Source organism: Artibeus jamaicensis, unplaced genomic scaffold (assembly GCF_021234435.1).
Source record: "Artibeus jamaicensis isolate MK-2021 breed Jamaican fruit bat unplaced genomic scaffold, CSHL_Jam_final scaffold_537, whole genome shotgun sequence".
Taxonomy (NCBI): domain Eukaryota; kingdom Metazoa; phylum Chordata; class Mammalia; order Chiroptera; family Phyllostomidae; genus Artibeus; species Artibeus jamaicensis.
The window spans coordinates 17,721,805-17,746,137 of record NW_026522047.1 but is presented as its reverse complement, the minus strand read 5'-3'; the positions used below and the strand labels follow the sequence as shown (position 1 = coordinate 17,746,137).

The 24,333-nt window shown below is 40.7% G+C and overlaps 1 protein-coding gene across 1 annotated transcript in view; it reads left to right on the top strand.

Annotated features, from left to right (window-relative positions):
• TTC29 (tetratricopeptide repeat domain 29) overlaps nt 1–24,333 on the top strand; it is a 592,695-nt gene that overhangs the window by 413,264 nt on the left and 155,098 nt on the right. Inside the window, exon 10 of the mRNA XM_037162386.2 lies at nt 18,076–18,197. The gene's annotated coding sequence lies outside the window, so the exon portion shown is untranslated. The remainder of the gene's footprint in view (nt 1–18,075; nt 18,198–24,333) is intronic.

The following is a 24,333-nucleotide window of genomic DNA, read 5'->3' as shown; positions in this document are numbered from 1 at the left end:
TATAAAAATTTAAACTATTTGGATGCTTTTGGAAATGAGTTACAGAGCTCAACTAAACAAAGAAATTCTCCGTGAAACTGAGAAACTTAATGGTTATCGCTGACTCTTCTCTCACGTAAGGGCAGGTCCAGCCTGTTAGAAAACCACCTGGATTTACAGGAGTGACATTTGCAGATGATTCAAATTCAAACCAAGAAGCCCACAGCTCTCCGCCATAGCCCTAATTTCCAGTTGTGGGTAATGTTCACCAAACCATTTCTGGAACATTAGCTGGAAAGTATATAGGGAAGAAATTCTAGTTTTCCCACTTAGAGGAAAGCTGAGGATGGGTAGAAGGTTGTCTGTGTTGACACGATCAATTCTCGTGTCATTAACACCCAGCCAGGGCCGCTCCCTGCAGTGGCTGGTCAAGCTTATGACCTACACTTGTCTTCTGCCAGAGTGGAGAGGCCTGGGGTCAAGGTACTTGAAAGCAAGGAGTCAGAATACTGCTCAGATGATGAAGTGACTCTGGGTGTCATGACCTTCATGTCGCCTTGCCAGTTGACAAAGAATGAACAACAACATCAAAAAACAATGACTCACGGATGCAGAGAAACAGTTCCACCCGTCACCTGTGTGTGGCTCATTGTGATCCTCCCCGAAAAGGAGCTTTGGCCAATAAACTTTGACATCCATAGAAATAAATCTAAGTGAAAGGAAGCAAAAGACTTTAAGGAAATGGACTTTACCATGCCTCCCCTTTTTATGTGAAAACAAAACAAATTCTAAGGGGTTTCGTGGGATATCTAGATGTATTGAGGAAGCTTGACATAAGTGTCCAATGTTTTTATCTTGGCCTGGTTCGTGCTGACATTTATTGACCATATACTATGTTCCAGATATTATTCAAGTGCTTTACACACATTAAAGCACTTCACTGTTACTACGACTCCCCAAAACAGGTATGTTATTGTACCTGTTTACACAGACAAGGAGGTGCACAAGGTCTCAAGGCCCTAAAATTGCAACACTCTAATGAAAATAAAGTACTACCTAACTTACACTTTCAAAACCAGGGTGAGCATGACTGGAGAAAATGTTTTGATTTGTGAGAGTTAAGAGTCCCAGACTAGACCATACTTAGGGAAGTACAGCAGGGGCTATAAGGAGGAAGGGAGCAGACTTGGCCCTGAGCGCCAGTTAATGAGAGCCTAGGGTGGGTTTCCAAGCATTGGGAATCTTGCTGGGGTGCCTTTTCTCTGCAATGGAAGCCAAATAAGGCCCTGGTTAACAGTATCTGCCTTGACTTCATGCCATGTACCCTGTATAGCTGTTTCCATACGTGTTTGCTTTGTTTTGTATCAGTAGTTTATTTCAAGGCCATGCGGAGAACAACACGGAAGGAAGTCGCTCTCCTGTGAGACCATCTGCTTTCCTGCATCTGGTGTGTAACTTCCAGGTGAACAGCTTGCTGGTTACACATAGGGCACAGTGGGGTGATATGTCCTGCCAGGTTCCCCAGAAGCAATTCTTTGTTTATCCATAGTTCTTCCAGGCCATCTGCAAAGACCTGCTGGTGTTACTTCACCGGTGCAGTATGTATGGCATCTCTCTGAGGCCAGGCAGCACAGAAAGGGGGCCTCGGTTTCATGATGATTTTTCCTTTCAGAGCTTCATGCTCAGACAGAACTGATCACAACTACACAGGGTCAGCTGACCCTTAGCTGAGACTTAACAAGCAAGGACTACGCTATGAACAGCCCATAGCTTCATTGGACATCTCGCACCAAACCATAGACAGTCTCTTAAGTCTTTCTCAAGTGTATTCCAATTCAGAATCATGAGGTTATGAAATAAATTTTTAAAAATTCCTTGGGGGAATTTGATTTTGTCACCTATAATTTTTCTTCCCTGATGAAACTTGTACAGAAGTAACAAACATTATTTTTCATCTCTGCCATATTCCGCTCAGTCGGAAACAGTCAGCCAGAGACATTAATGCCTGCCTGCTTCATGCTAAAGTGTTCTCATTATCTGCCATGCCACTTCTAAACTTATTCAAGAAGGAAAAAAGGAAGATCTCAGCTTGAAACTCATTCTGACTATAGGGGGCCCCATGAACTGTGTTTAAAAATTTAGCAGAAAATGTCCTCATCCATACATGAAGTTCTTTTTTTATAAACCCTTGGGCCTTGAATTTTAGGAGCGATTGCTTTTTCAGGGAACCTATGAAATCAAGGAAAAAGGCTACTACACGTGATAATTCCTTGGGCTGTGGTGCTCTCCTGGTTAAGCATAGCATGGAGCTGCTGGCATCCTTGCTGGATTTCACACAAGTAATGAATTCTTCCAACATTCTCTTGAATGTGTACTTCTGAAACTGATGGACTGGCTGGTAGCAAATGGAGAACATTGTAGGACAGTTTTATACTCTGAAAAGACTGGCACAATGAGAGCGTGCATTACCCATACAACACGGTCTGCAGTCGCACCCAACCCCTGTTCCCCAGGGAAGAGGGGGGCCGCTGTAGTGAGGACTCCGATGTGGGTAACACACTCAAGGGCAGTGTGGCAATGCTCCTCAGTTGCTCTGCTGTCAGTGGTAAATGAGGAGCTTTCTCTCTTTTGGATTTGCTCTCCCAAATTTACCTCATGTGTGGGTTCATCTGCTTTAAGTACACTTGATCTTGACAGGCACTCTAAAAGGCAGGCCTGGGAGATTGCCTTCTTCCTTTTTAACTTCCTATTTGAGTTATTCAGACTCCCACCCCTACTGGAGCTGTGGAAAGAGAGAACCTCTGAGAGGCAGACATAGCTTAAAGGGCACCAACAAATACCCTGTGGCCCTTGAGAGGCATTTTGACTCATGTGCATTTGCATCATCTGCCTACAAGAAATGGTAAGTTTTTTGTTGTTGTTTATCTGGGGTTTTTTGGGACTGAAGCCTGAAGATTGTGCGTTAAAGGCAGATTTTAATGACCTGAGTCTGAACAAGAAGGCCGAAATTACATATCATAAATCTGGGAGCCTGAACCAAGAGGTGAAGGTCAATGCTTTATGATTGTATGTCTTACAAATTCATAAATCTAATTTTGGCAACATGCTGAAATATGGAGGTTTATGCACATAAGGAAATACTTTGGAATGCAGACTACATTGTTTAAATCTGGAATCATCCCTTTAAATATGGAACACTTAGCCATGCAAGCCATTTCCATTTACTCTTATTCAATGTCATTGTTAAGGCTGTCAATAGTCCACACATTCTGAATTTCCTCTCCCAAAGTTTCTTCCCTGGCACTGGGAGGAAGCAATGCCTCATTACCTGCACCCATTATCACCTCTACATTTACCTGGTCATCAGAATGTTCATCCTTCTAAAGGATCCCTTTACTTCTATTGTAAGACACCTTGAAGTATTAAAAATGTTTACTTGACCTCGTTGTAGGACGTGAGGTGTTTCTTTAGAATTCTAGCTTTAAACACAATGTCTGGCTCATAGAGTCACACAATAAATTGTTATTGAATTGATTTTTCAAATTTTTATTGCCGAAATGAAACAGGGTGCAAACTACTGGCATTAGCCTCTTGGTACAACTTCTTACCTTCTCCTCTTCAGATGCTATGGTATGCTCATTGGAACTTCAATGACTCACCATGCTCTCTTCCAAACCTGTCACTAAAAAAACAAGTAAAACATATCAGGAATAAGGTTAAGTCATTCCACAGCACTGGATGCTATTTGAGGAGAGTGTTAAGCACTCTGCAGTGAAATATGGTACTAAATATTTATATTAAATTCATCATAGAGGAGTACCATATTTTTTGGACCATAAGATGCACCTAGGTTTTAGAAGAGGAAGATAGGAAAAAAAGGAAGCAAAAATGTGTTAAATTTTTAATGACATAAATAACATAATATTTCACCAATGTAAATGTAAACAGAACTCAACAGCAGCATTAACAACAATCATTCCTCCCAAATTTGGGGTGGGCAGGGGCGAGAAGCTGCGTCTTATAGTACAAAAAATATGGGTAAGTGTATTTTATAAATTTTTATTTAATATCAAGACCCCGTGTCATAATGTTTTATTTTTGAAAAATACTATGAAAGAGAAAAAAATATAACTCATGAGGGAAGAATGTCATTTGACATTTTTACATTGGAAGGGGACAAAGGTGGAAAGCTAGGCAACTGGTCAGTGTGAAATCAGGGACCGTGTTTTACACATAATCAGGACTGACACATAGTAGGTGCTCTGCAAATGTTTTGTGGAGGAATAAATGAAAAAAGTTACAAAGCAGAAACACAATGTCCAAAGAACCACCAGTTGTCTAGTTTTGCAGGAGAATTGGTTAGAGCAGGGTTTCTGACCTTGGTACTGCCGACAGTTTGGACTGGATTATTCTTCACTGTAGGAAGCAGTTGTCCTGTGCATTTTAGGATGGTCAGCAGAATCACTGACCTCTCCCAAGTTGTGACAGCCAACAGTGTCTCCAGACAGTGCCGAGTACCCTTTGAGCTGCGAAATTGCCCCTGGTGGGGACCACTGAGTCAGAGAACTGCTGCAAACCAGACTGAAGAAGGCCCCGGGGGCACAGTTTGAGAGGTCTGGGGTGCAAGCCTGGGGTATTTCTACTTAATTTATCATAGATAATGGGTATTCATGAATGATTGCTGCGGTACCGAATTACAGAATCAGTACTGTGGTTTAGGGAGAATAATTTTGTAGTTGGTAGAACTGTTGGCATTTTTGTAAAATATAAATAAATACTATGTATGTTATATATCAAATAAGTGAATTACTTCAGTTCCTTGTGCCTCAGTTTTCTCATTAGTAAAATGGGGGAAATACTGTAATCAGAGCATTATAATTCACATAAAGTACTTGGAACGGCGCCTAGTACATTTTTAAGTGAAAAATCTTTTGTTATATTGTTAATATTTCTTGTCAAAAACAAGGTGCTGTTGTGGTGTAGGAAACTTGAAATCATTTTTGAAGTACAACTATCATTTCTACAGTAATAAGAATCAATATCAAATAATTTATTCTAAACCTATGTCTACAAAGAACTAAAAAAATCACACCCAATGGAATTACTATCCCCATTCTTCCTTGAATCCTGGATTATAAACTAATAAAACTGCACTTAAAAACAAAATGGAAGGAAATGTTAAAAGGAGAAAGACAACTGCTGTTCAAGCTGCTTCTCAAACACATGCTGGAGTGCCCCCAAACCATGGAAGTCAGACTAGGCGGCCCCTAAAACTCCTCTCCAGGGACTGGTTTAGGTGGGCCGGCTCCCACAGGTAATTGCTAACAAGCCACAGGTGCCAAGCTGCACGAGCTGGTGAGAGCCTGATTTTGAGAGGAGAAATGACAATTTTTTTACCCATCATTCATCCCAAGGTATGCGCGTCATCTCTCATAGCACAGAGCGAGCTGCCTTTCTATTAGTGGGTTTGGAAATGTTCTTGCAGGTGAGCAGCAGCAGCAGCATCCTTACCTGCAAAACTGTGTAAGTGAGACTATGCTGGATGGAAGCTGTGACCCATCTGCCAGGATGAAGGGTGTGCCTCGGAGCTCAGGTGATGAGATCAGGGGCTCCTTCCTTCCTGCTGGTCTCTTCGCCCCCATCAAAATGATGGGTGAGCACAGGTCTCCCATCTTACTTGGTTATCTTCCCTCTTTTCCTGATCATGTAACTTCATCGCGTGAAATAAAGGAAATACTTTACAGGTTTGAAATAGAAAATCAAGTTATTTTTTTGGCATAATAATACAACCTTACCTGTTTAAATTTTCAAAATGCTTTCTCATAAGCTGTCTCATTGGAGCCCTACCAAAGCACTTAAGATAAATAGCACAAATATGATCTGCTCCTTACAGGTGGAAACTGGTGTTCGATGAGGTTAAATGCTTTGTCCATGGAAATGAGGAAACTTGAGAACAGAAGGAAGGCTTTCTGGCTCACTCACAGTCCCAGCTGTGACTGTGGACAAGCCTCTTTAGCATTCTATAGCACAGCATCCAACAATACTCCGGCACCTCTTCCTCCCCCCCGCCCCCAGCCAGTCATATATCCAACTGAGAGCTTAACAGAAATTATGGACCCCTTCTTATCCTTTGACTGATTTTCTTTAGAAGATTCTTGCTTGGTCTTCACGCCTTTAGTCATGACCCCTTCAAATCCTTTATCACCCACTGCTCTCAGAGTCAGCCTCTCCTCAGGGACACCTCGCCAGGATCCCACCACTTTCACCTACTTGTCCAGCCCCATTCGTGCTTGGTCTTAAGATTTGTTCTTTTGATCTTATCTTTGATTACAACTCAGTTCAAAGTTTTCTTTCCTACTCCTGGTTGGTGGCATTTATGACGACAGGCTCTGACGTGGTGATAGAAGCAGGGTCTGGCTTTCTGATACCTGTACGCCCTCCTTCTTTTAGGTTAGTTTTTTTAGTTTTGGGGTGGGAAGGGGGAGTATGAGAGACCTTGTTCTGAGTAACAGAAATGTTGTGTATGAATTATGATAGTGGTTTCAAGACTATACATTTCCCCAAAAATCAATAATTAATTCAGCTCATTTAAAATATTTTAGTACCTTAATTAAGCTTATTTAAAATATCTTTGCAGCATTTTTGGTGTGGTGTGCCACTGTGGAAAGTTTTCTCTAGAACTTCGGTATTGCTGGAAATAGAAGTTACTGTGTGATGTTTGTGATGGGAATCTTTCAGTTGTGTACCTGTGGACAGAGGAACCACCCCAATAAATATGTAAAGTCCCCCACCCCTACCACACAGAGGTGCGCTCCTCCTTCTGGCTTCAGTGAGGATAGGGTACCAGCCTTTAGGTACATGATTTCTATCTGAGTGCAACCACTGATTTCTTCAGTGGGTAGGACAGACCCATGGAAGGTACATGTTCAGGTGTCAGTATTGGTATCCTTGCTATAAAATGCCCTTTCCATCTCAACCCTGTAATGAGTTAGCATCTGTCACTCAGATCTTGATGATACAACCAGGATTCTGATCTCATAGTGTCTTTCTCTTATCAGCTGAGAGACCTTCAGTCCCACTCAGCAACATAGGAGCTTCTGCCATGAATCACCCACTGCTCCAAACCCATGAACTTAAAATCATTAAATCAACAAATAGTTATCAAGTACCTTGTCTGTAACACTGTACCAGATGTTGTAAAATATGGGAAAAAAAGGGACAGGCCTGTCTTCAAATAATTTAAAAACATAGCTAGAGAGATCAAATAAAAAGGCATTAAGAGTTAAATACCAATAAAAGATACAGATAAAGGTTTATGAAAGAGGTGCCAAAACACTGCATATGATTCCCCGCATTGTGAATTGTGGGTACGAAGCTTGGAGAAGTCTGTTTATTCATTGTCTCCTCTCCAGCCCCCCTGATCTACAAAGGCTGCTCTGACCTCTGCCCACCCACCCCTTGTGTACCCTCCAGTCCACTAGCTTTCTTCTCACTGTTTAGCTCTTGGTCCAGGAGGTGCTTGGCGAGCCTTGTCAGAATTGCCTTTGCTATTATCTGAGAACTATTTGCCTATCGAGTGAGTCCTCTGAGTGCACCTACACTCCCAGGAGGAGGAAGCCAGCAGCCTTTGGAAGTGGGTGTGGCCAGGAACCCCCCCCCCCCGGAACAACTGAGCCCTTCAAAGGTGGATTTGAGGAACTCGGAGAAGGCTTTCCTTAGGCAGTTACTGGAGGAGACCCTAAGTGGATGAGAAGGAATGTGGTAGGTGCCTGAGAAGAATAAAGGCAGAAAGAATGGCATGGGCAAAAATGCAGAGGGGTGAAAAAACAGGGGGTTGTACAGGGATCTGTAAGTAATTGTTTATAACAGGAATAAAGGGTGAAAATGGTGGAGTGGTAAGATATGCAAAAAGAAAGGACTGATGCAAGTGGGAGAGGTAGGAAATGTGTGATCCTGTTTGATGTATAAATTTAAAAGTTTGAAATTTAATGGGGTTCCCAAAGGCAGGATAGTGCTATAGTCAAGATCAGAGTCTCTGAATATCAGTATCAACACTTGTTAGCTGTGTGTAGTTGGGTTTGTTATTTAGCCTTTTTTGTGAGAATCAACATATTTAAATACACGTGAATGCTTAGACCATAGCACATAATAGCACTCTAAAGGTATTAGTATTAGTAGTAGTGGTGGGTGGTGGTGGTAGCAGTAAAGAATGAGATAAGACCTCCAGGATTAATGCTACATGTTATGGATTCTCTATTCTCTCCCAAACCCTTTCCCCACAACAGAAGCATGTAGTCTTCCTGAGAATCACTGTATGCATGTATAAAGAAATGAAAGCTCACTTGCTTTTGCAAGAGCCCAGGTAGGAGACAGATGATGAAGACCTGAACTAAGGCAGTCAAACAATTCATAATCAGCAGAGAAGGAGGTACAGAATCTGGAGATAGTTAGGAGGTAAAATTTAAGGGAGTTGGTAACCAATTGACTCTAAAGAGAGAAAGGTATCAAAAGTGATACTGAAGACAGTTGGGTGCTGTCTTCCTTGTTCTGGGAGTTAAGGTTGTTCTAGGAATTGACAACTACAGCAATAACTTCACAGTTTGGTAACAGCCCCTGCATATTTATACACTGCAGAGAGTGGACCAAATGATGTCTCATAACAGTCTAATTAAGTTATCTAAGAAACTCACCAATAATAGTAGGAAAAATAGCCAGAATATGTCATTGAATTTTTACAAAAACACATAAATCAAAATTCTTAGTTCAGGCTTGTAAAAAAAATACCCTCACTATTTTACTGACTGAACAAAGAATCAAATTAGTTTTTTATGCATCATTCATTCTATTGGGGTAAATTTATGTACCCTGAAATGCACAGTTTTGAATGTGTCAGTGAGTTTTGACAACTGCATACACCAGTGCAACCCACATCCTTAATGAGACAGACAGAACTCCCGTTTCCTTAGGAAGTCCACTTGTGCTCATAACTGGTCAGTTCCTATCCTACCAAAGAAAACTGTTATATTTAGTTTTCATCAAATAAATGGAATTATGTAGTAATCACTAGTTCATGCCTGGCATCTCTCGCTTAGCATGAAGTTTTTGAGATTTATTTGTGTGAGTGAGAGTATCAGAGGTTCATTCCTTTTTATTATTATTTGGTATACAGTTGTATGAGTACCATATTATTTGTCTATTCTATAACTGATAGATAGTTGAATTATTGCCACTTAGGAGTCAGTATGAATAAAGCTGGCACAAAGAGTTTTGTACAAGTCTTTTGTGGACATACATTTTCATTTCTCTTTAGTAAACCCCTAGGACTGTAGTTGACGGGCCATAGGATAGGTGATCAACTTTCTATGAAACAGCCCAAAATTTTTATACTCCCATTAGCAATTTCAGTTGCTCCAAATCCTCATGAATGTTTAGTGTTGATTTTTCTCCCATTCTTATAAGTGCATTCTGCTGAGGACTCTCTGTTGGATTTCAGACTACTGGTCTCAAGTGTTCTCACATAACAGAGAGCTCTCTGCCATCTCTTTTATAAGGAGGGCACGAATCCCATTCTTGAGAACTCCACCCTCACCACCAGTCACCTCCCAAAGGTCCTATTTCCAAATAGTCCATCACATGTTAAGATTTGGCATATGGCAGATGGGAAAGAGAGTAAGAGGTTCAACCCAAGAGTGGAGGTGTGCTAAGAAGCAATTTGTTCTACCTGGAGCATCTTAATCTGTGACTTTCTCTTGCTATTGAGAAATGAACTGAACCTGCCATATTCCCATATTTTTAAAAAAGATTTTATTTATTATTTTTAGCAATTAGGGAAGGGAAAGAGAAATAGAAATATTGATGCAAAAGAGAAACATCAATTGGTTGCCTCTCATATGTACCTCTATGAGGGACCAAGGACCAAACCCACAACCCAGGCATGTATCCTAGGAATCAACAACCCAGGCATGACTGGGAATCAACTGGCGACATTTTGCTTTGTGGGACAATGCTCAGTCAACTGGGCCACACCAGGCAGGGCCCCCATATTATTTTTTATAAAAGGTACATTATAAGTAAGTAGTTGCTTTTACTCAACATTTTGAGTTTGATGTTTAGGTGGGGTGCTATGGCCAAGGTGACTCTCAGATGGTTGTTTTCTAAGATAAGGTCTTTAATTAAAGATTATATTTATGCAGTCACTGCCAATGTCTTGGTCAGCTTCTAAGTTAAGAGTCATGGTTCTGTCCTGGCTGGTGTGACTGAGTTGGTTGGGCGTTGCCCTGCTGACCGAAAAGGTGGAGAGTTTGATTCCTGGTCAGGGCGAGTCACTGGGTTGTATGCGTATGCAGTGTCTCCTGTTAATGACAATACATTTGTGGAATCTTTCATTGTTTTCACAGCATACATTATTTCATATAATCTCCCAGTGATTATGAAAAGATAACAGAAAAATAAATATTATATCCTTTTCACGAACATAGAAATGGAAGCAGAGAGGGGTTAAGTAACCTCCCAGATGGAGCTCTGACAGGAGCCCAGAGTTCGTGCAGAAGTGATTTCATCACCAACACAGCTCAAAGAAAGTGGAGTTTTGTATCCCCCTATACAAAAATCCATGTGTACTGAAATACGGATTGAAAGTTAGCAATCGAACTCTCTGAGGATACCTGTTTTAGGTAACACATAAATTTAATTACATACACTAGAATTATTTTACCAAAAGGAATATTTCAACATGAAATCAAAATTTAGGGTTAGACACAAATTGTAGTTAGAGTGAGAAGTCAGTCTTTTCTAAACATTTGTTGGGTTGGGCTTATGGCATCAGATGTCTGTGTGTTGCAGTTTGCAATGAATTAATTTTCCTAAAGATACAAAAATTGATGCTTCTGAATCTCTCTCACATTCAAATGAAGAGACAAGCTGAGCTGATCATCATATTTTACCAAATCAATTTAACTTGTTCCATTTTAGGCCAAGTCATGATTCTTTCATACCACAAATGTTCAAGTTCACTGCCAGAGAGTTGGCAACACGGTGGTGCACTTCACTTGCTTCTCTCATCTTCTTTCTTTGCCTTTCCCTTTCTTCATTTCCCACTCCAGTTTAAAGAGATTTTTTTCTGGACCCAGTCTGTGCATTTTCTGGACTCAGTCTGGCCAAAGCGTATGGTTGAACTGGTAGAACAGGAAGAGTAGAAGGATAATCAAGTGCTACATCAATTACCTTGACCAATCAGATAAATTTTCCCTTGTCATTTGCAGTATGTGTTGCTTAGTTAGGTAGTAAGCCAACCAGGCAGATGCCTAATGTCTCTGCAAATTTTATTGTAGAGTCAAAATTTCATCAGCACTAATTGATATAAAGTAATAATATCCTCTAGTGAACTACATTATTCATAATTGTTCATAACACTGCAGTATTCTATGCAGACCATACAATCAATTATGTGTCAAAGAGTAGAATTCCATGGCTATCGGGGATGAACCGTCATATGGGTTCTTTCCCCCAAAGCCCTCATGGCTTGCATTTAGCATGTACTGCATACTGATAGTATACTAAGCATCACACTGAAAGGAAAAGTGACAATCATTTTTGTACTCTGTTTGCTATTTATAATTCATTGAGACCAAAAGAAAGAAAACAAATGTTCAAACCCACAATAAAACTGCCAACTCACTCATCTGCTCTGAAGAGAATGCTCCGCAGCATTTGCTGAGAGGGTAGTTGGTTACTTAGCCAGGCGCTGTGGGAGGCTGGGTCTGCCCTCTGCCCGGTTCCTGTAATCAGAGACCAGAACATTCTTAACCTTTTATGGGTGGATGAACAACAAATTAGGAATTTCTAATTGCCTTCTCTCTGAGGGCCCTCCCCTCTAAGTAGTGGAAGGTATTAGCGGAAAAGTGCTGTTCATCCAAGGTGATGTTAACTTTTTGTGAAATTAAGAGCCCTTTATTTGAAAACCACTTCAATAGCTTCAGGCATGGAGTATGAGACATGTACTCCAGGCTGTAATAATTGCTGGCTGCCCTGGGAAATGGCTTCAAGGCCGGGGCAGCCGGGCTTCATGCAAGCACATCCTCTAATTATTGAAAAACCTGTACAGAGTCTTCATGTTAATCAGTCTCTCAGAGACTTCAGCTTTATGTAGTTAGTGCAGATTTATAGTATTTTTCTTTTCCTGTTATTAAAACTGATATTTCACAAGGAAGAAACTATCTCCAGACAACTGTTAAAATGCAGAGTTTCCATCATAAAAGAAAACTGCGAGATTATTCTGAGACTGTTCCGCTGAGAATTCCAAACAAGGATAGAAACAACACATCAAAGATGGGGTGCGGGGGAACTCAAAAATAAAAAGGCGTGACTTTAAAATATTAACAAAGAGACTCAGCGGTTGGCCCATAGAATTAAGAGGTTAGTGTAATTAACTTAAGTGCTTGTTACAATTATGGAAATAAACATTTCTGTATAAATGCAAACTGAATTATACATAATTATGAAAGCACTAAACTAATTGGAACATTTAGATTAACATAGCAGAAGCCAAATTGCCTTTTTATACCAATGATACAGTGCTTTGCCTGTGTCCTGCATGTGCATGGAGAATAGTTAATAATGGAAAGAAGCATATTTGGAAACACATTTCTATCAGGTTAACGTTTTGTTTCTCTTGTAGAGCTTACTCATATATTATAGGTTAAATTATAGTGACTCGTTAAAGAAGTACACGGGTAGGACTAGTTGGTTATGCCAGTTGTATCTGATCTGTATGGCAAATCGCCATTTACCATATTCTTCGTACTCCAGGCTTAATGGGACACTGAGACCCTGGTAGCCTTGAGGTCTCCTGTGAGTAGAAATTACCTGAGTTCTGGGCTCAGGTCGACTATTGTCTAATCTTACGAGATGTGTGATGAGTGTTGTAACCTCCCGGAGATGCAGATAACCATCATAAAATATTTAACACTCAGTAAATAGCTGACCCCAGGTCTGACTGGCTCCCTTCAATGCTTTGATTGTCTGAATGCAATTCCCTTCTTTTTTGTCATTTGACCCCCAACTCATAAGCATATAAGCAATTCTCTTGTCCTGGTTCATTAGGTAGACCAGTGGCCCATAATCAGCTGAACCAGCATTAATATGGCAATAAAAGGGCAGACATTACCCGAGAGGGAGTCTCCCCCAAAGAAGGCGGGGCCAGGACTACCAAGAACTTCCTTATGTTCTTTGGAGTAAGGTGTGTGTGTGTGTGTGTGTGCACTCAGGCAGAGGGGCCAAATGGAGGTTATGAGTCCCATGTAGTTCTCTATACTTACCTCATATTTTTCTGGGAATCTGGCTTTCAGCTGTGGCTCCAAGCTTAGATGAAACTATGTCTACTGGAATTCATAATATTTTAATTTTTGCATTGATTCATTTACTAATCAATTCTAAAGATTTACTGAGCACTTACAATGTGACCGACACAGTGATAGGCTTGATAGACTATTTAGTGGGATAAAGGCCCACAGACAACTATTTCTATAAACCAAGTTGCATGCAGTTCAGAGCTTGAATAAAGGAGTTGGGAAGAAGGGGACACACTTGAAAGTTGAACATTTATTGCTTCATATGAGTCACCTTCAGAGATTTGTATTAAGCCCTGTGTACGGAGCACTCCAAGTATGAAAATAAAGGAACTATTTTCATAAGATTCCATGAGACATAGATGCGTGGGGTTACTTTGGTATCAATATGTGACCCTGGCTCTCACTTCTGGCTACACTGGCTTTAAATCACCAGAGACCCCAAAGGCTGTACCTCATGAGTTTCTAATACTCCCTGGGGGTATGTACTACTTTTGGTTAGAGTGTCAACGTTGTCATGAAGGGCATCAGGAACAGCGATCATAGTGAGGGGGTTGAGCAGATAAATGAAAATAGCTCCAGTTGGACAGGAGGACATAGTAGATGCACTATAGACTGTACCTGGCTAACTCGGACCTAAGCTCGCGTAAGATATTACCAAGAGTTTAGAAACCAGAGAGTGAGATTTGTAAGGGGGTGAGATGATGTATGAACATGTAGGGCCAAAGCCAAGAAGATTGGAGTCATTTGCTGCTAATATGATCCCGTCTCTGATATACTGATAATGTCTGGGGAACCCTTGACATCTAATTACAGATTCATTTGGATTAACAACATGGTACCATTGATGGAGTTAGAAAAGGATCTTATCAGTCATTTCAACTATAGTACAATGTAGTTTAATTTGATTGCTTTCCTGAAGTCAAGCTGTGATCAGAATCTGCTTCTCTGTGAAAATGTGACCTTTGAATGACAGGAGAAAAACAGAGGAGGATTTTGTTGCTATAGTTATTTCTTTGTTTGCTTATTTGTTCTTAGCATAGGACACTTCAAGGAGGGTCATGTCTACACATACCAATAAATTTAAAAGATTTGCCCAGCCTTAAAGTAATAAAATGATGTTTTACATCTGGGAGAAAAGAAATTATATTATTGAGTGTGAGGTTCTTTCTCATTGATTCTAAATTTAAAAGTTTGTCTGGGCCCTCTGATCTACTTATTGTCATTCTTAAACTTTATTAATGCCTTCCAGTTCATTGTTTTCCATTTGGTTTACAGCCTTAATTTCCAGCTAAAAGGCTTATCTTCAAAGTTTTCCATATAACATACTTAGTCTCAGAGATTTTTAAAGTAAATTAGCTGTCCATGTGACCTTCTGTAAGTCACTGAGCCCTTCTGAGCCTCAGTTTTCCTGTCTCTGGCATGTTGGACTACCTTTCTGTAGTATCTTAATAGGTCTTCTAGAATCTGAGACCATGATTCTTGAAATCTAAGTCATTTTAAAATAATCAGAAAATAGCAGAGGTTAGCAATGTTTAAGGTATGGATATCAACTTCGGGAGAACATGTGTTGGAAGCCGAATGAACCCAAGCCTTTGACAATCTTTCTTTTTTCCCAATTCCTGTTGTGCTTATTGCCCATGTCTCCCATGAAGCATGTATCTTACACACATACAAGAACATACATGTGCATGTTTACACACAGACATATTTATCTTGAGTCTCCAGAAGGCAGAAACTGTGACTTCCACTTCTTTGAATTCTCACTGCCTGGTGGATAAAAGTGTATAATAACCCTTTGCTGACATTAAGAAGTTAGATGCCTCATTACTAGTTTCTTGGTGGCTAAAGACATACATGGTAAATCCATAGGGGATCTCACATGGAGCATATACCTACGACTCACTCATGTTCCCACTGTATGTGATATAACTCTAGATTTCTTCCCATTGCAAGGGATAATAATGTGAGCAAGACATAGGCCTAAATACAGAGACAAATCTGCACAATCATCAAGCAATCTAGAAGCTTCTCTTTTATTTTTTAAGAAAGGAAATAAACATAGCCTTATTTTCACTATTCACTTTATTTATTGAAAATATGCAGCAAGAATTTCTAGCCCAACACTAAAAATGTTGCATTGGGAGACTTTTTCTAGTCAGTTCTCCCCTTTCACCTTCCAAAGGGAGTGAGTGGAGAAAGTGCTTAATGGGAAGAATTTGGGTGTCCACTTGGTCAAGGTTATGTGACTTAATTTCTCTGAGCCTCAGAATCTCAAGTCCTAAAATGGGAGTAATAATCCCTTTCCAGGAAATTCCCATGGAGATTAAACAGAATAGTCCAGAGGGTCTAGAATCATGACTGGTTTATTAGAGGGGCTCAATAAACCACCCGTGAGATCTCCAAGAGCAACAGGCAAAATCACCACACGCCTTGTTTTTGTTTTTTGGCCAGTCGCTTTTGTCCTTAAATACTCGTTATGAGTTTTACTTTTTTACAAATCTCTCTACTGAAATGGAAATTACTCTTCACATCTAGAAAGCCAACTACATACAGACTCACACATGTACCCATGCACTCCTGCTCTCCCAATAAGTTAGGAAAATATAATATGCATGCATATGCTCCATGGTTCCTATATATGAACATATATCTCAATAGCTATTTAGAACAGAACATTTTTCAAGACAATGAATCTTGTGCTACTTTAATTCTGTCTAGTTCCTCGGCTTATGAGAACACTACAGAAACCCTATTGCGCTGCATTTTGTTGGAATAAGAGTCCCACTCACCAGCCCTTGAATGTTTCATATTCTCAGCACTTTTTTCCTACCCAATCCTCAAGTCTCTTCCATGCATTTGCCTTTATATTTGCATTGTCTGGTAATTTGAATATTTTTATTTGAGATTATTTGGCCTATGTCAGGTATTCTTCTTTCTGGTCCCCAGGGTCTTGTATCTTGTTTTTAGCTTCCTCCCTCTCCTTGCTCTCATTTTATCAGATGTCATCCATTGTACCTCACTATTTTACCCTTGGGTGTTTCAATTATGCATGAATGAGATCTGCCTCACAGTGCACGTTTCCATTTTCAGTCTAAATAACTGCACACAAGAATGAAAGTCTCTCTGTTGAACTTGAGAGGCTCTCAGCTGGATGCGGGTCTCATTTGGACACGTTCTGGTCCTCTCTCCCAGTAGCCATTTTGGGGCTGTGTTCCTCTGTCCCAGTAGCAGTTTTTTTTTTTTTGGGGGGGGGTGTTTAAACCAGTTCCTCTGCATTCACCCTGTTGTGGGTATTGCCCAAGCTTTGGCATCCAGCCCTCTCCAGCCGGTGCTGCTGCGTTCCAGCTCAGCCCCTATTTCCACATTGTACATTAGCGATGACTGTGGTTGCTTTGAGTTTCCTTTCAAACAAGAACCACATCATTTAGCCACAGTTTCTCTCATACTCTTACGTTGACAAATGCATTTGAGCAGTACCAATAAACCACGATTCCTCTACGAAACCCCCTGGTTTAAATCCATCGGAGTTTCTCAGGATTTCAAACTTACATTTTGAGGAGGTAAGAAAGAAAAGAATGGAAAATATCATCTTAGCATTTAAAATTGTGCGTGCCTAAGGTGGATGCAGCAGAAAAAGGCATGATGGTTAGTTAGGGTTGGTTTCCTTTTGTAAATCACTAGTCTGGCCATGAATATATAAGCTCTCAGCTCTCCTAGTTTGCTTCTATTCTGGAACTCACTGCTTTTTATCACTCACTGTATTATACTTATTTGACTATGTGTCCTCAGTACCCAGCACAGTGTCTGACCCATAAAAGAAGCTCCGTGATAAGTGAATGAATGAATAAATCACAAGGATGTTACAACTGTGACAATAAAAAGAATTATTAGGTTATGCATTTTAATTACATGTGTAAGAGAAGTTAAGTCTGAAGTAGTCAGTATAAACAACTGATCTATAAAATTCATAGCTTTGTAACTAGGACAATTTTAGGTGCTCTCTTTTTCTGAGCAGTATTCTTATAACACAAAGTAACTCCTTTTGGGAGGGAATAATGTGGATACATGCACTTACTCAGAGTAAATAGCTCGGAGCCTTTGGAGGGTATTTCTCAGCCCAGTTAATGGCTTGATTTTCCTCCCTCTGCAGGGCGCAGACACTGGCCCGTGTCCTGTGAGCAGCCCTTTGAGCCCTTCTGCAGAGCATCGTCTAGGTTTTCAGGCAGAGCAGTCTGGCTCAGATGAACAGCAAGCGCTGTGCCGGGAAGCGTCTGCGCTGCTTTCTGAGCTCTTCTAGCTCCATTTCCTTAAACAAGAACATCTTTAACCATGTTGTGTCAAGCACTCCAGCGGTGCCACCTGGTCACAGAGATCAACGCCCTGCTCCGCTAACGACGGCAGACGATTGTGTGTTCTTTATTGCCCAGAAACATGCTCTCCCAGCACCAGAGCAGGAGTGACCAGAATTCGGAAGCAGTAGCATCAAACATAAGCAAGAAACCTGTATGAAGCCCAGCGTTTCACAGGCATTCAGATTTCATATGACAGAAAATTTCAAAATATTTTTAAAAGAATAAGCAGAACCAGTATAGAATTGCAAACTTTTGTTACCAAGGGAGGCCATTAACATACACAGCCTTGCTATTAACCGTCACCCTCGTGAAAGACACAGTTAATACAAGGAGAAATTGGCAGGGGCACAGCAGTGTTTCCTGAAGTGTAAGCATCCTTATTTTTCTGTTCACAGAGTTTGGCCCCTGTGGCTGATGGTGTAGCCTCCTGCCTCGTCCCCTGCAGGAACGATCTCGCAAGGCCTGTACCGAAGATTCCGTAACCGCTTCCCTTCAGTCCTGGGCAGGCACATGGGAGGTGTTTTGATTTTTACTGCTTCTTTAATAGCCAAACAGAAAGCCGTGTCTGCCCTTACAGTGTGCATTCGAAACCCACTCCACCAACACTGGAGTGACCCTCCTGTCCTGTGGAAACTCACAGTTCAGTAATACCAAGAAAAACAGCAGGAAATTGATACAGTGGAAAACCGAGTTTTGCTCACCGACCAGCTAAGTTTTTTTTTTTCTCTTAATAGGCTTCATTGTCATTCAGTGAAGTTAATAATTACCCCTGTGTATTCATTTTCAAGGGTAATAAACAAAAGGATTCATCTGTAGTGTGATCAGCACTGCTTCTAATAGAACACACTGAGAAGCAAAGTAAATACAAATCAACAAACATATGACTTTAGAAAAAATCATCTTTCCTCTGGGGAACTTCGGGAGAAAAAACCACCAAGAAACAAAAAACAATCAACGTGCTCAAACAAACACTGGGTAGAAGGGACATAATTATTAGTTAAACTATCTTAATGAAATGTATGGCCCTATGTGCTCTTAGATAATTCATGTGCAGTTTTATTCTCTCTCAAGGTTTAATTAAATATTTGCCTTTTGGCGAATCAACAGCAATTAATAAGAGATGCTTATATTCATAAAAGGTATGAGAAATGTGGACATGGCCTTCATTGGCATTTTAAGTGGTCGTCTAGATAAAAGCAGGGGTCAGAATTAAGAATCTGTATATCACGGTTCTCTAGAGAAGGAGAATCCAGTGTGTGTGTGTGTGTGTGTGTGTGTGTGTGTGTGTGTGTGTGTGCAGGGAGAAAGAATGAAGACAGACAGAGAGAGAAGGAGAGAGACAGAAGATTTATTTTGGGGGGAAGTCCAAATTCTGTAAGGTCAGGCCAGCAGGCTGGAGACGCAGGGAAGAGTTGATATTGCAGCTCCAGTACTAAGGTCTGGAGGCAGAAGTCATTCATCTGCTGGGGGTTTCAGTCTTTTCACTTACCTGCTTTACTCAAAGTCTACTGATTTAAATATTAATCTCTCCTGAAAAATAACAGCAGTATGTAGACTGTGTTTGACGAAATGTCTGGATACTGTGGCCTAACCAAATTGACAGGTAAAATTAATCTTCACAACATCAGAGAGAAAAAAATATTTTTAATAGAAGGCTTGAAAGGGCTAAAAAAGTAAATAAATGCTTGATAGATAAAGTCTCTTATAAGTACCACATTTCTCAGCATAGAACTAGAAGAAGTGATCTGAATAGATTGAAAGGAAAAAAGGAGTAATGAGTAACTGAAGTCGGATGCCCTGTATCTTAAGCATCATCACCATGTGCTTTACCTGAGGGTGCGCATTCATGGCATCCGACAAAGCACAAAACTGCAAGGTAAAAGAGGGGCACTTATTGAAATCATAAAGAATCAAGAGCGTGTTATAACTTGTCATGAAATAACTGGACTTTTTGATCCTCAGCATAGTGCAACCATTTAATGTAAGCAAGATATCTATTTTTACAGCCTCAGTCTCCCTGGAAAATAAAAACAACCAAGGGAGGAGGAGAGTCATGAATGACAATGATGACAATTAATTACCAGCCTATTTTGTACCTTTAGACAGTGGTTTAAGAAGAAACTTTGAGTAACCCTGTGGCAGAAATTTATTTTGCTTTGGCTCAAACTCTGATGATTCATTAAAAGTAATATGTAGCAAAGAAATTCTTCAATGACAGTCCACAATAAACCATGCTTTGGGGGAGGGGGGAAGTCAGACCCCATCCAGAATTTAACCAGAGCAGCTCTGATTCAGACATCAGGTTTATCAGAATTTGTTTGAAAAAATGATTCCACTGCTAAAGAAGCTTTGTAAAGTCACTTTTGATCTCATTTCTTCATTTACAGACATTAAAACCAGCAGAGACATGATGCTGAAGGAAAGCCCTGGTTCTCCCCAAGGGGGCCTCTGCTGTGGGAAGATCCATTCAGGAAAAGGTGGTAAATGCCCACCAAACTAACACAAGACTTAGCCAGCCAGAGATGACTTTGTGTGATGAAATGTCTGCAGGCCCTGAAACCCTTGCTGGGGCACAAGGCAGGGACATGGAGATAGGGGAGATAGGTTGGACTCCAGGCCCCATTTCTCTCTCCTGCCCCTCAGGAGACTTTGTGCGAGGTCTGAAACACACAGTGGTGTCTTGGACTGTATGCCCATATTCCTGGGGGCCTTGAAGAGATATGTAATGATACCTTACCTGCCTGGTGAATTAAATCCAGGATCTTTCTCCCTTTCTGCTAATGGAGTTTATATCAAGTTACACAACACTATCCTAATAGGTTGACATAGTATAGAGATTTTTAACCAAAAGAACTTCAACTTACACAGCAACACCCACAAATGAATGGATTAGAGGGAATAATCAATTTTCTAGTCTTAAATTCTGCCCCCCCCCATTAGAATATTCACATCTGAAATAGCCAGGAAGGAGATAGATACTCACAGATACAGGAGAGAAGCCACCAGAAGATTCACTTTTGCAGGGCTATCAGCTGATTATTTTTAGATATCCCACCGTAAGGCGGAGCCTTTGGGGGTAAGGTCTCTTCCTCTTCCTCAACCCCTCTGCCCATGCTCTCAGGGTTAGAAAACTCCTCTTCATCCTTGCTATCAGGAGAAACAGCCAGAAGACAACTGATTAGTGTGGAGAAGAGCTGGTCATAGGGGTAGACAGTTGCTGGGAAGGATGGGAGGAAATAGTTTTAAAGCCAATGGTCATCTGGATGGGGAGGGCAGGGTTAAGAGGAAAGAGAATCTAGGAAGATGGGCTCCCGCACACCCAGAGTGAGGCTGTTAGCCCAGGAAAGGCAACAGGGGAAGTTAGTCACCTCAGTGTGGCTAACTGTGGCCCCGGGCTGGGGCCCTTTGGCCTGTGTTTGTGCTGGCATGGATTGAATGGCGGCACTGCAGAAAAGAACTGGCTGACTACTTCTCGGGAGCATGTCTGTGTGTGTGTGCAGAAATACGTCACACTCCTCACAGTCTAAAGACCATCTGTTGGCTTACTTGTCCAATGCAGAGGATGGGAAGGCAGACTCACGCATGGGAATGCCTCACCAGGAAGGCCATTTTTATTTTTAGTTACAACTGTACCACTTGTGATAAGGGGAATAGTGCCTCCGTTTCATATAACCTTCAGCAGGTTCTAAGAAAGGCTGGCATGTTATTCTATTCCAGAGAAATTATTCTACCGCGTCTAGATTCACTTGGCTTCCCTGAGATTTTAGAATGTGATGAAGGTGTTTGATCCACACCAGACATGTGTTTGTGTTTACATTCAGTTACACTGTGGTTAGTCACTTTGTAGATTTTCTATGTCCTGCGCTCTCCTTTTCTGATTTTTATCCATTTCACTTCTTGTTAACAACTCCATGAGAAATAAAACTTGAATCAGTGAGGTAATGTGACTTCTCTCTGATTTACTCTGATTTAGCCAGGGGGAAAGTTGACCACACTGGCTGAAAAGATGGTGGGTTTCTCTGTGCATTTCGATGCTCCATCCAGTCTCCGAAAGGAGAGCTGACACATTGCCCATCTTGCCATGTGGGAAAGAAAGGCCTACTCTCTCGGATTTGGATGGCCCTTGTTCTTCTGCCATCACCTTTAGCTGGGTGATTATTTCATCTCTTTGGACTTGAACTTCCTCAATTGTAACTTAGACAGGACATCTCCATTTGCCTAGAAAACTTCCATCTAGCCACTGGCAGTAAGGAAATTCAGCTGCAACTGGGAGTCCCTATATCTATCCAACATCCTTGTGACCATTAGTCATCAGTTTATTAGGAAACTGATGGGAAGTTCCGTGCAATCCCCTCTTCCCTACGGACCTGCAGCTAGTTACTGTCGCCACGCCTCAGCCCCTGCTTTCCAAGTCCTTACTACACAGAAGTGGCTTCTTCATCCATTCTCACTGCTGAGTATGGGGCAAATGCTAATTTTGGTTCTAACACTAACTCTTAATCCCAACATAACTCAAATCCTGCAAAATCCTTAAAAGCCATCTTTTTCTTGCAAATAGTCCTGCAATGTGGAGTCTCTAGCCAAAGAATTCCATTTTGCTTAGTTTTTGTTAATTTCTGAATATTAGCAGGGCAGCTTCCTTAGAGTTTTTGGGACTCACTTTGACTTCATACTAATTTCACTGGTGGTCTGCTCTATGTTTCTTCATAGGGAGCCAGCATTCAAAATCATCTATATGAATGAATTGACAAAAGAAAGTTCCAGAACAAACCCTTAATGTAGTTCACTTTTATATTCTTAAATACCGAATGTTCATTTGCTATATAAGACCTGTCCAGAAAAACTCCAGCCATTGTTAATATAAGAATGGTTTGCACAACATCTATGTGATCTGGCAGCGAAGGAGAGTGGACTGAAACTCACGTGCGTGAACAATGATGACTTCACTGTACTAGTTAGTGGGGGCAGTAGATGCCCTTGAGTGAGCATGTGTAGTGTGTAAACGCCATGGAGTTTAAAGTGACTGAGTGAGTAGAGCAATGAATCTGCATCAGATTTTGCATTAAGCTTGAACATTCCTCCATGGAAACTATTCCAATGATTCTGAAGGCTTCAGCTGTAATTGGCAGCTTCATCCCAATGTGCCCGCTCATGCATTATGGTTCCTGCAAAGTTTTTTGGTGAAACATCAAATCGCTCAGGTGACTCAGCTCCTCTACAGACCAGATATGACACCCTGCAACTTCTGGCTTTTTCCAAAACTAAAATCACTTTTGAAAGGAAAGGGATTTCAGACTGTTGATGAGATTCAGGAAAATACTATGGGGCAACTGTGCGAGAACTGTGTGAAGTCTGAAGGTACTTTCTTTGAAGGGAACTGAGATGCCATTGTCCTATGTGCAATGTTTCTTGTATCTTGTGTCTTCTTCAATAAATGTCTCTATTTTTCATTGTACATGGCTGGATACCTTCTACACAGACCTCATATAATGGAAGCCAGAATGATTTTATTGAAATGTAGATAATATGCAATATAGCTTGATTTCTCACATGAAAATATATTCATGACAGATAATTACTCCCCACCAATTGTTCCCCATCTTAGAAAAATTTGCTATTTCATTATCATTTTTAAGTTTCTTATATTTTTAATAATTATCACAAAATTTAACAGGCTGATGGTAACTATCAGTGTCTTCCTTCTGGTTCTCTGCAGGTAAAACTTTCCTTGTCATCAGACCGGGCCTTTTTTCTTTTGCCACTTTTCCAATTCTATTTCGCTTTTTTTCAAACCAGAAACCCTTTGTCTTCATTCTCTCTCTGAAAAGGTGTATTGAAGTTTCTAAGGCTTTCAGGCCCACACCACATACCTGTGTCTGGAGAAATAGTTAGACGCAATGAAGAAAGTTTGATATCTTTGTAATGATAATTTAATGGCTGTCCTACTTGATGTGAGAAAATTCCTCAAAGTAAAATCCTTGAAACAAGATTACAATGTATGCAGTCATTAAGCATATCTGATAGGCATGGTATGAATCATATATTAAAATGTGTCCTGACTTAAATTTAAAGCATTAGTTTAAACAATTCTCTGTAGAATAAATACTACCGTGACCTAGATTTTGATTATTATCTTTCATTCAGTCTCGAAGAAGACCTTCAAACTCTGTTGCCTGAGGCACTGGTGAGCTCCTGGTTTTTCTCACTCATCAAAGAAAAAAAATGAGTCACTCTTGAGAAGTGAGAAATCTTACAGTAAAAACTCAGTATGGGGTTATGTCTGTTTCCTTTCAGCAACCACACCTTTGTAGATCCTTGGTTTATTATTACCAATTTATTTGACTCTCACTATAATCCCTGATACTAAACCGGCTGTCAGGAATTAGCACTAGTGCAACTGAAGTGTAAGACAGGGTATAGCTTAAATGTTTCCCGGTCAGTAATTTTATTAGAGAAGTAATCATTTCTGAGTACTAAATTAAAATTCTACATAAACAAGCATGGAAAATGGCAGAAAGCCTGGAAGCAAGAGATCAGGAACCAGGGCAAGGTGGCAGTAGACCAATAGACCTACCTGTAGGACAGCTGTGCCAAGGCCACTTCTGTGGCTCAAATGGAAACTGGGCACTGAGGAGGGGGAAGGGAAAAGCCCG